Below are 13,620 nucleotides of genomic sequence, written 5' to 3' on the forward strand. Positions count from 1 at the left end.
GGGACCATTGGGACTTATAGTATATTTGCTTCCTGCATGGACCCTAGCTGGATTTACATCATCCCTTCATCCGTTAACAATTCAGTCAAATCTAACCATACATTAAAAATGACACATATTCTACGACTAAAGAGATGGTAATAATAAATTTACCATGAATGTTTTGGGACTTACGTACCCTCTCAGAAGGACGCATTTTGAGTAGCAGAGTAGGTCACATTGTCATGTGGTTGTGTTAACACTGTGTGGTATTTGACTTACATCATTGCTGTTAAGATTCAGTACAGCTCAGTTCAATTCTGAGAAGATAATTTTGGATTCCAAGGCTAGACTAACTTTAGAAGTTTGACCATTGTTGCAGTGAAGTGAACATTGTCATCCGTCTTTGTTTCTATAATCACTGCTTCTATATTATATTGCCATTGAATTTGTATTGCCACTTTATTTTGTTCTTCTGTTTGGATTCGAAAACTTAGTAAATATCAGAATACAAAGGTTAATTATACAACACTTCTTTGTTGTTTGTTATTTCAAACCAAATTATTTTCGGTTTCAAACTGGAAATCGATACATAACAACATGCTGTTGCATTCATTTTCCAATGATCCTTACAAATTTGAGCCACATCCATCTAAACTCCTTTCATCGCTACTGTTTCATTACTTCTTCGTTGAATAAGAACAAGATAACTTGAGCATGGATCTTTAATCTTTGAATGGTTACATTTTGAGTTATGTCACTTGGCGGGAACCTTCGTTATTGTCATTGTGGGGAGAATTTATTGTTAATTGTTTATCAGTAATGTCACATACTTCCCCTTAAAGATATGCTCTTTACAGTAAACATTTGAAAAAAGGCATTAAGGCAGTTGTACAACATTAACTTAAAAGTCTCTGAAAAGACAGACTGCCTCAACACAACTGAACAGCTTTTCAGCTTTTGGTAACTGAAATATTACCACTTAGAGTCTTCCGGGAAATATGAAGAATACACAACTTCAGTTTGAAATTTAAAACTTAAGAGTCTTTGAATCTTGATGAAACTGTAACTTGTCTTCCACTTGAGGTTCTCGCAGCACTCTGTCCTCTAACATCGACGACTGGTCGGTCTTCACCTTCTGCTTGACAATGTCGTACCAAAGGTACGCTTCGTCTCTCCCTGTTCTGGACCAACTTGTGCTTCATGATGTGCCACCTGTGGTTCAGTGTGTCTTGGGTAAAGGTCAACAGGTGGACTCTCATCTTCAGCTGGCTCAGGTGCAGGTTCTCTGGACTGTCTCAAGTGTTTTCTGTTCCTCCTCAAGATTCTTCCATCAGCCGTTTTCACTTGGTAAGATCTTTCACCAACCTGTTCATTCACTACTGCCTTTTGCCACTGTAGGTTTCTGTTATAAGGTTTGATCCGTACGACATCACCTTCTCTCAGCAAGGGCAATGAATGAGCTGACCTATTGTAATACTTGGCCTGTTTTGTCTGTCTGGCAGCAAGCTTGTCAGTGATGTCATCAGCTGTACTCGGTCTGAGAAAACACTTTTGGTAGGTGAGTTTTCATTCTCCTGTTGAAAATTCTTTGTACTGGTGATGTACCTATACTTTCTATCGGTACATTTCTCCAGTCCTGCAATGCAAAGTATGGGTCTGACTGAGCAAGTTTTGATTTTTTCATCAGACTTTATCACACTCTCAACCTTGCCAATTTTATTGACGGTATCTCAATAAAAGAGGTTTGATGCTGAAATACATTACTAGAGGCAAATCTTGTGAATGCATCCGAGTTAAAAAGAGGTCCATTATCCATTATGATCTGGCTTGGTATGCCGTGTCTTGCACAATGAGCCTTGAATTTCTCAATAAGCTCTGTTGCGTTGTTACCACTCATGTGGTCTACCTCGAAATAGTCGGAGAAGTAGTCCACGGTAATAAGATAATCATGCTCATTAAACTCGAATAGATCACTTGCAATCTTATCCCATGCTTAGGACGGTAAATCATGGCTTAGAAATGGTTCTCTCTACTGATCTTTTGTAACACTATTGCAGATTTCACATTTTCTGATATGATCAGTTAAATCGCTTCTCATGTCCGAGACAGAAAAATATTGTATCATGTCAATAGACTCTGTTTCAATTGCTGTTGCTGATCTCACATCCATTTCAAAGATGGCATCCATTTCAACACTTCTTGTGGTCCTTGTGCAAGGCAAGTGTGCTTGACTAAATGTGTCTGTAAGATACATTTGAGAACCTTTCTTGTGGACAATAAGCAAGTCAAACTTTTGAAGCCTGAGCATCATTCTCTGGAGACATTTGGGTGCACTGTGCAAACTCTTGTTCATAACTGACTCTTAACGGTTTGTAGTCCGACTCAACTTTCACCTTTCTTCCATATGTGTAATGCTCAAACCTCTCATATCTGTCATCTCAATCCTGGACGATTCTAGACAAGTGGTGTTTGTTTCCCTAGCTGGAATGGTGGACATGATGTTCTCCTGGTTCAGGGTGATCAACTGCATGTGTTGAACAACTCTTGATCCAAGAAGTGGTCTTAGGCCACCTTTTACAATCAACATTTCAACACTATACTTTTTAATGTTGACCCGTCTCTTACCTATTGGTACAGTCTCTGTGTTATTGTACATGACCAAAGTTGTTGCGGTTTCTTCCAACATTTTCAGCTGTGGATTCCTAAAGACCTCAGAGTATACTGCTTCAGGTAGAAGATATACTGTTGCTCCACAGTCATCATCACATCTTCATCATTAACTTTCATCCAGGCAAACAACATTCTCTTGTATTTCTCCTCTTCAACACTGGCGATCTGTTCTCTGCTGTCAATAGCCAAAAGAATATATTCCCTCTACCTCAGAGTCGTCACTATCTCCATAGTCCTCAACAGCATGGACTTTGTCCCTGTTATGTTTCTTCTTTGTATTTTATGTCATCAAACACTTTCTTTCAAAGTGGTTCTTTCCTTTTAGTGCAGTGGCTAAGGGTGAAACTCAATAGTGTCTCCATATTTTCAAGATCGATGTCAAATTTGATACCCAGTAACTATTCTACAGTTCTTCAATAGTTTCATTCGGCTACGTTTTTTGGAACCAATCCAAATCAACTTTGTCTTATCAATATTAAGTTTTAAACCGTAGGGGCGGTGGGGTAGCCTAGTGGTTAAAGCATTGGCTCATCACGCCGAAGACCTGGGTTCGAATCGCCACATGGGTACAATGAGTGAAGCCCATTTCTGGTGACCCCCGCCGTGATATTGCTGGAATATTGCTAAAAGCGGCGTAAAACGCAACTCACTCACCCACTATCACATGAGCCTTTAAGAGGCCATATACTCTGTCAGTCAGTTTTAAACTGGAAAAACGTGCAAAAAAGTTTAATGTGTTCATGACTGCTTGCAAACACCTTTCAGTACCATCTAACATTAAGGAAGTATCATCTGCGAACTGCGTTAATAAATGTTCAATAGAACCAATCTTTAATCGTCTGATAAATGTATTTCCTTTAAATAATCTGGTTAAAATTTCAGTACATACTATGGAAATTTATGGAGAAATTGGGTCTCCTTGGCGACAGCCTCGACTTATTTGAAAAATGTACTAGCAAAACCATTTACTAATACACAAGATTCAGAATTGTGATCGAGCAGTTTTAGCCATTTTGCGAATGGAAGGGCCGAAATTATAAAAAGCGAAAACGTTTCGAATAAATCGCCAGCCTAAAGAATCGAAAGCCTCTTCGAAATCAATAAGCATGAACAAGCCTGGAATCTGATAGGTATCCACATATTCCATACACTTGTCTTGTAACCTCTCCCATATATCTACCCTTTATGAAACCTTTTTGTTCCTCACTCATATATGCGGTTAAAGTCGGTTTTATTCTCTCTGCTATAGCTGCAGAGGCAAGTTTGTACACGATATTAAGTAATGAAATAGGTCTCCAGTTTTTAGAAGCATTTTAGGTTTGCCTTCTTTTGGAATACATGTGATAATACCCTGAACTTTTGTGGCTGATAAAGCTCCGTTTCTGTAAGCATAAGTTAGCGATTTTATAAGATACTTATTAAAATCCCGCCAAAAGAATTTGAAGAATTCTGCAGTGAAACCATCAGGACCCGGGTTTTTTTCATTTTTCATACGCTTCAAAGCATTAAGAACTTCACTGTATGTAAATTCGCCTTCTATTGCTTCTGCTGATTCAATCTTTATTTCATACTGAAAGGCCACAGGCCTGTAGTACATTGTTTAATCATGTGCGGGTAGTAGAACATTCTTTCGGAGAATAAAAGCTTTATGGATATATATGGACAATCTTTCTATATGTGTTTTACTGGAATTATTCATCAATGATATAAACTTATGCATTTCAGGATGTACGTAATAATATTTCTTTATATATCTATTTCTTAACGCTAAGTATGCTGGGCAAACACATAAAAAGTGAAACTCATCTTCGACCTCGTGTAAGTTGCACATTTGGCAGATTCTCCTTTCTTTCTCAATACCTTGGTATCTCCCAGTTTCAACATATAAATCATGCTTGTGAACAGCGGAATCTCGCTAATGAAGATTTATATTTCCTTATGGTCAAGACTGAAAGATAATGTTCTGCATATATGGAATCTTTTATCATTTTGTAGTAAAACATTTATTAGATAATGAGAGACTAGTTAACCAATTTTGAAGGAATATATCTTTAAGTCTTTGTTTAACTGTACAGACAAAGTGAGAATGAGATTCTACAAATTGTTCATGCCAGGCATTGCCGAAGCCGATAGATGATAATAACTGTTTTATGTCTGTTACCCAATTACGTTTCCCATGGCTATCATATAGTATCATCATTTCATAACATTTTCTTGGCAATCTGTGTGAGGGCATTGTTAATAATTTCAACCAATATCTAATAATTTTTACATTTGATTCTATGTACAATGGATATCTTCCACATTCTCCGTAGACCATACAAGTTGACGTGGCTGTTTTTACGCCCAGAAATTTCTTGCATGCATACAAATTGACTTTTTCTATGGCATCAAAAGTTTTAAAACCCCATACTTCTGCACCATATAACAAAATTGGGTATATTTTGGCGTCAAATATTTTGAAAAAAAGACTTGTAAGACAAATTAAGCCTAAAATATGTATATATTTTATTATACCTATTAATATTTTCTTTGCTTGTATAGCTGCCTGTGATGTGTGTACTGCCCATGAAAGATGATTGGTAAAATGCTGCGCCTAAGTATTTATCTGAAGTGGTTGTTTCCAGTCTATTTCCCTTGAAGAACCATTTTTCATTATTGGCTTAGCTTACCTCCATTTTAAAAACAACTATCTTTGTTTTAGCCTGGTTTACAGTTAGTTTCCATTTATCACAATAATTCTCTAGTTCAATAATTTCTCTTTGTAGGCCTTTAATTGTGCTGGAAAACAATATGATGTCATCGGCAAATAGTAACAGGAATATTTGCATTATATCTGGATGTAATTGGATACCGTTTGAACAGTTTTCTTGGATTTGGGTTGCTAGTTCATTTATGAAAATGTAAATAGAAAAGGGCTTAATATACAGCCTTGTCTGACTCCTAATTGGGCGGAAATGTATCTGATAATTCATTATTACTCCTTACACAAATTTTCACATTTGCATATATGCTCCGCAGTAATTTTCCCATTTTGCGACTGACACCATGCTTGTCTAAGAGATTCCATAGTTTGTTCCTGTTTATTGAATCGAACGCCTTGGAAAAATCTACAAATAAGGCATAGAATTTTTGTCCCTTTTGATTAAGATATTTCTGAATAATAGAATGTAAAACAAATATGTTATCAATAGTAGTGTATCCCTTCCTAAAGCCAGCTTGTGATTCTGTTATCTTGTCTAGAGTATCTGCCCATTTAACTAACCTCTTATTTATGGTAGATATAAATATTTTGCTAAATATGCTTAATAACGTTATGCCCCTATAATTTTCAGGGTTGTTTACGTCTCCGTTCTTATATATAGGAACTATTATGCCAGTGGACCAGGATTTTGGGAAGTATCCCTTTCCAAGATGATATTAAATATCAATTCTAAGAGTGGCAATAGTAAATCTGTAGAGTGTTTAAAAATTCAGAGATGGTAGAGTCTATACCAGAAGATTTATTAGCTTTTAAGTTTGTGATACTATGAAGTATTTCCTCCTTAGTAATTGGTGAGTCAAGAATACCTTCTACTGAAGCTTGGACTAAAATCAGAACAATCAGAATTGTTCACTTCTGTGTCAGACTGGTCATGTAATGCACTGTCATTATCCGAGTGGGAGAACAGGTCACTGAAATAATTGTACCAATCTTCAATTTGTATATTATTTGCTGAATACGCTTGTCCGTTTATTTGTTTCAGCATAGACCAGAATGTTTTTGAATCATTTATACAATTCTCTAATTTTTGTTGTTTTACCTTAAAATATTCGTTTCGCTTTTGTCTACAAAGTGCATGGTATGCATTCCTACTGCTGTGATATTTTTCTAAAGTGTTCTGCGTCTTTCGATTTCCTAAATCTGTTTAAATATCTACATCTTTCTTTTTAAGTTTCCTGCATTCAGTATCGTGCCATGGATTTTCATATTGTCTACTGGTGTGATTTATTTTTTTCATGTCGCTAGCAGCTATGCAAAGAGCTTCAGTTATCAAATCAACACTTCTATCGATATCAGTAAATGCTGAATCCAGAGACTCACTAAGTAGTCCTTGTACATTGTCTGAAAGAATATTTTGTCTAAAGCGGTCTAATTTATCCTGTTCCCAAATAAATCTAAAGGATTTCTTTTCATTGTATTGGGGGTACCCATATGAGTGAAGCGCACGTAGACACAAAGTAGATTCATCACTAACTTTCTTGTGGCTATTCGGAAATATATCTTCGAAATCTGTTTGAGAAATTTCTTTTTCACAGTAGAGATTTTGATAAAAAGTTTTAGTCACATTTAAAATGTCTGAAATATTTGAGATAATTTCTCCAGATTTTGTTTCAAGTTCAGTAATAGATTTATTCAAAAAATTCTTGACTCCAAATTTAAGAAAAAAATTGTTGGCTTTTCACCTATTTCTATCCATTTAGCCTTTGCCCTAATAAAACTACCTTTTGCTTTAATTTCGCTAATTTCTTCGAATTCAGAGTTTATTTTATTTATTTGATGCAGTATCCTTTCTTATTCTTCAGTATTTGTCGATTCATCTAACTCAATTGTCAAAATTGCGAGTTTTTCAGTTAATTTCTTTTCATTTTTTTCTCCGTCTTTTTTTACTACAAGAATATAGTATTATATGGTTTTACCCCTAACCATACATAATATCATTTCCCATAAAAGTTGATCCGAAACTCCAAAACCTTCAGGGTTGTTGTATTCCTCACAAGTTTAATGTATTGTATTTTTTACTAGTTTTACATGTTCAGGATCATTTAATAAAGCATTGCTAAACTTCCAATGACCCTACCTCGTTTGATCTCATTTAAGTGCAAACTTAAGTCCACAAGAGAATGGTGTGTTGTTTCGGAAGCCTGGATCTATGTTGGTATATTCTACAGAAGAAAGGAGATTATGAGAAATAAGGAAATAATCAAGACGTGATTGTTTTAAAGTGGTAGGCTGACGCCAGGTATATCTCCTTTCAGTTGGGTTATGTAATCTCCAAGGGTCTTTCAAATCATATAACTCTATAATATCGTTTGCTCTGGTTTTAGGGTTATTTACATTTTTATAATTAAATTGGAACTGTGCTTTGAATCCTATACTTGATCAGTCTCCACAAAGAATAAAGAATTCCGAGTCAGATTCATTTAGAATTTTGACAATTTGATCATAAAATTCAGGCGTATCTTCATTTGGGCCATATAAGTTTATAAGCAGATATGCCATACTTTCAATTCAATATCAAGGGCCTTAAAGTTTCCACATTCTGCATCAGGATATTCTTTACTAACACTAAATTCAAAATTGTTGTTGAAAATTGCCGTTCCCCTCGCGTTTGATTTGAATGAGTTAAAGTAACATTCCGAATAACCCCATTGCTGTTTGATAAACTGCTCTTTTTGTTTCGTGAAATGAACATCTTGTAAACAATATATGGGCGCTTTTTTTCCTTTTTAGAAAACCAAATACTTGTTTTCTGTTATGGCTATCGCCCATGCCTCTACAATTCATGAAAATAATTTTAACTCTTTCGGAACCCAAAATTTATTATTCATGATTCGCAATAGATAAGATATGAATAAGCTGGTATAGTTTGAGATGCTAACATTTTGATGACTTCCAGAATTTGTGTATTTTTCACAACACGTAGCAAGACAGTGTGGAATTATAATTGAAAATAACAAACAAACAAAAATAAAACATGCTTCATCGGAAGCTATAATTTGGGTGGTCAACCCGTACCCGCAGCAAAGTTCAAAGTAAACATCATTAGTAGATTACTAAGGACTTATGGAAGAAGAGTCTTGCAGATTGCCTTGCAATATTTAAGCGCATAAATCAATTTAATTTACGCTGAAAGTGGCTTTTTGGAAGAAATAATATAACAAATTACGCCTAATAGCACGGCCTTCCCAAAAAGTGTGCAGGCAGTGATAACCATGGTTTGCATGGGCTACTTGTAAACTCTTATATAACATTGTTTCAACGGGGATACTGGGATTGGATATTAGACCAACATAAGGTATACACGGCAGATAAAGAGATAATCAGTGAAAAAACCACTCCCTGCTAAAACATGGAATATGTTCCCGATTAGTTTAAAAAAAAACAATCATAACATGTCAGGTGTTCTGACAGAATGTCACTTCTCACTGTTAGAATGTCCAGTCACAGCGATTAGATTACTAAAATCTTGTGAAATATATACGGAATACGTGCGCATTGCCTATGCAATGTTTAGGTGCATAAATCAATTGAATTAAAAAAACTGAATGTGACTTTGATAATATAACAGGACGGCAGGCAGGCCTTACCAAAAAGCATGCATGCAGTGATAACCAAGCCTTGCATGAACTACACGTGAACTCTTATATAACAGTTGTTTCGTTTCAACATGGATACTGAGATTGGATATTAGACCAACATAACGTGTCCATGTTCACGAAATAACTGTAAAATCTACCTGCCCAAAGTCAAGAAATAGGTTCTGTAAAGAAAACCTGAAAGAACAATGTTCATTTGTCACTAGTGCTAGAAAGTCAAGGCAGATCACGAAATAACTGTAGAATCTATCTGCCCCCCAAAACAAGGAATAGTTTCTGTAAGGAAACCAACAAAAGTGCAATGTTCATTTGTCACTTGTGACAGAATGTCAAAATTGTCACATTGGACAAGGTCCAAATTAGTGTCAAATAACAATCACAACATGTCAGGTGTTCTGACAGAATGTCACTTTTCACTGTTAGAATGTCCAGTCACAGTGATTAGAGTACTAAAAGCTTGTGAAAGATACAAGGAATACTTGCGGGTGGCCTTAGCAATGTTTAGGTGCATAATTCAATAGACCGATCCAGTCTGTCAATCAAAACTGGCGCATGCGTCAAATTTGGCCAATCAGCAGGCCGGGGGCGCTGTGTGGATTTGTCAGACGTATTTCCTTCGAATTATGCCATTTACACTCGCTATATTTATTACATGTTGCTGCGATTTGATGTGTTCCTTTAACAAAACCATTACTGTCAAGACAACACAAATGGAGGTGGATCAAGAAACGCGATAGGTCTAAAGATCAGTTAAATGTTTGCACCATCGTTCAGGAAACTTACGTCTGCCTGCTGATGAGAATTTGCACACTTTTGCACATGTTCAAAAGCATTACCAATTGATGACAACAAATAGCAGTTTAAGACTTTGCAAGTGTTATAAACACGGACAATTCTTGTAACTACAAAATGGTTTTTGCTTAACGTTTTTAGTTACTACTAGGCATTGAGTTGGTACGCCATAAAGCTCAAATGAGAGAGGCAAGAAAGCCGTGACACAATGTAAACAAATCTGACAGCGATCTGATTTCGGTTAGGGTCAACCGAAATAGCAAACCTTGTTACATGAAAGAACAATGTGGCGGATATTGTCCCCCCTTCGCTCTTAGATATTCTTCAATTTGTCACATTTTAGGATGTTTTTAATTTCATAAGCACAATCTGAAGGCCTACAGTATCTTGTTAACAGAGCAATATATTTTTTAATATTTTTTATTCAAACGGAAATATTGTCAGTGTCAGCAGTTGCCTATCATGCAATATCCAAGTATCAAAATTAATTCATATAAAATCATGCTTTAAATATTTCAGAATTTTTATAAAGAGATGCATGGGACTTTGAATTGAATTACCCTCCTCCATGTTTTGTTACCACATAAATTATTCACATATATTGGTACATTTAAGAGTAATATTACCACTGTAATTTTGATTAATTGACTGGAAATGATAGCAAGGTATGTGGTAGGAATCATATAGAAAGAACCATAAACACTGGTCAAGATATTCCTCTAACAAGGATGATTACTTCCAGGTTCTGAAATAACAGAATGATACAATGTAGCAACTGATATTTAGCACTTATTATCATGAAACAACATTTGTGAATATCCCATTATAATGAAACTACAGCAATAAGTTCACAATACATGACACTGTCATACAATGACTGCTCCCAAGTTTCACGAAACTTTGAAAAAGTCTAGCAAAACTACAGATAGTAAATTCCATGAATTAACACAGAACATGTTGACTTAATATTGATTCTAAAACTACAAACTGACTCTAAAATCCTGACATTATAACAGAAATCTGCTATATAGTTACAAAACACAATGTATCAGAGAGCACCATTACCACGAAAATAGGATACAGTTTTGCACGTGACCAAATAATTGAACATTCCTGTAATTGCAAAAATACTCTGAAAATAGTATAATACACCGCCACAAACATGGATATATTATAAGAGTGACATTTGTACCTGAAGAGTGCATCTCGACCGTCTCTGAAACTTCAACATTCAATATATATTTGCTCTCAACAAACTCCTTTTTGACCATCGTGGGTCACTCATGCGCTCGCTCACAGTAAACTTTTAACAGCCAGGGAGCATCTATTGTATCAAATGTCAACGATTTAAGCCACTACTACGATGTATCTACAGTCAGAGAACTTAACTACTGGTCAAATAAAGATATTATTCCAAACTAGTACACAAAATGCAAAATACTGCTGCACATTTCCTGACTAGAAACAGTTCTGCCAAATATTATGATTACATCAGGGAAAACCAAACAAATTGTAGTCATGACCACACTAAATATACACTATTAGTCTCTAAAACCAAAACAGTTACAACATAATAAGACTGTCTGCATGGTATTTCATAATACCAATGTACATGATAAAAATGACAAGCTCTTTATACTGACACACAAATAAAACTAACCATAGCAGAATAATTCAGGTGCAACCTAGCCTTTAAACAACATGTAATATTATTCCAAACAGTATGTTCTAAGAATCTTGTTTTTTTCAGTAAAAGGGGAAGGGTAATAAAATAAATAATAATCTAATCAATAATAAATAATTATTTAATTGATTGACATATCAGATTCTTATGATTTTAAGGCAGAACTGGGCAAACAAACACCATACATATCATGGCAGGACAATCACTTGGTATTAACTTAGTTTATGTGGCTCCTGCTTTTAGATGTTTTTTTAAATACTATATTTACTAATATAAGTGATTGCTAGTATTATAACTCATTAAAGTTATTTCAACATCCAGAGAATTTGAAAAAGCAAAGGCTACGTTTTGGTCAAACCCTGGTCAGGCATTATCCAGTCCTGGGTCTAGATTTTCGAAACTCTCTTAGCGCTAAGATAGTCGTAAGTTAATGTTAATGTACGACTATCTTAGCGTTAAGAGAGCTTCGAAAATCTAGGCCCTGGAACAAAATAACTTACATAAGTCTCAGTTGACTTTTCATGTAACGGAATAAATATTGAAACATATATATTTAACCCATATTTGATTAATTCTTCTGATAAATCCTCAGTGTTTTAGGTGGTTACTAATATTTGAAGACTGAGCCAAAGCTAGTGTTTATTAAGATGATGGATTTGGACAAATTGTTCAAGGTTTGTTGATGGTTATGTGGAAAATGAGCTTCATATTAAATTGCACACTGGTTTGTAGGAGGTGAACGCTTCAGGCCATTTTCATGTGTGGCTTCCTAAACCTTTATGACCGTTACCAAATTTTGAACCAACTTTACTATAATTTTTATGACACCAGTAAGTATCTCAGAAAAGGAAATAAATCAAAATCAGTGTTATGTCCTGTAGGGATATGGTCTCAGATCTAATAAAACAAAGATTATCATTGTTTAAGAAGCAATAATGTCAATATGTAATTGTACTGACAAAAAGCTTCGAACATAGGATATATTCTTTGCACCTTATTTACACTAGTAGTTAGGAGTAAAACATCTCTGATGAAAAAACAATAGATCTACATTTGTATTTTGTGTAACATTCTATTTCAATGCTAGTTAATTGTTCGGATAACTCTGGATCCTCTGTTCAAAGATTTTGCATTACATGTTTCCTATTTCTGGAAGGTGGGTCAGTGTATAGGTGCAGACTGTATGTTGGATCTTCTTTGTGTTCTAATGCTGTGACATACCTGTACATAAACACTGGCAGTTCATGAAGTCCAGTATTGTGGAAGTTTGTATGTAAATTAGGATTCCGCAAGAAAGTACATATAGAAAAATAGAATGGAAATGATGATTAAAAAAAAGATTTCCTTATATTCAGTGTCATTTATCATGGTGTACAAATTTTGAAGAGGGAAACTTTACTGAGAGTTGCTGCAGATCAGCTGTTGAATATTTGCTTCTGGGTATGTCCAGATACGTCCATGGTAACATACTGTTCACGAGCCCAATGTACCTTTTCCAGATTTCCAAATAAGATCAAATAGGTTATGCTGTGATTGATTTGTTTACATTAATCATATACAGACAAATAAGATGCACGAAGTAGTAGACGGGAAATATTTTCTGCTTTTTATTTACCATTCTCTTATTAAAAGATAGAAACCCATGTTTTCAGATTATTGAACTAAATTTGAACAACGCCAACGGATAACTAAGTAGAGTAGTGTCCTGAATCACCGGTCGTGACCATATTTTCGGTCACTTTGTTTCCAATAAATTATTTCAAAACCCGTGATAGCCGTGTTGTTGTTTTCTGTATATGGCAACCATGTGACTTCTCCGGAAACACCTTTTCACTTACTTCCAGGTATTGCGTCACTACTTTATGCGCAATACGTCGGCAACGTTACGTCATCGATCTTTGCGTTCCTGGCGGCATATTTCAAAGACATCGACTGTCACGCACTTCTCAAAGATAGCAACATTGATGATATTCTTGACAGGTGAGGTGTTCCACGTCATCAATTTATGTGCACATTCTAGGTGTGAAAAGATTTGGCGAATTGGTTTTATAAGTTTCATTCAAAATAAATGTGAACAGTTGGTTTAAAAAATATGAAAATATAAACGACCGAAATTAAAGGACAATTTAGCT

General features: G+C 35.3%; 1 protein-coding gene across 1 annotated transcript in view; it reads right to left on the bottom strand.

Moving 5' to 3' along the window:
• Window positions 1–13,620, bottom strand: part of LOC124261031 — a 58,025-nt gene that overhangs the window by 9,397 nt on the left and 35,008 nt on the right. The window lies entirely within an intron of this gene.

This window comes from Haliotis rubra, unplaced genomic scaffold, assembly GCF_003918875.1.
Source record: "Haliotis rubra isolate DU_JTF1 unplaced genomic scaffold, ASM391887v1 Scf785, whole genome shotgun sequence".
Lineage (NCBI taxonomy): Eukaryota > Metazoa > Mollusca > Gastropoda > Lepetellida > Haliotidae > Haliotis > Haliotis rubra.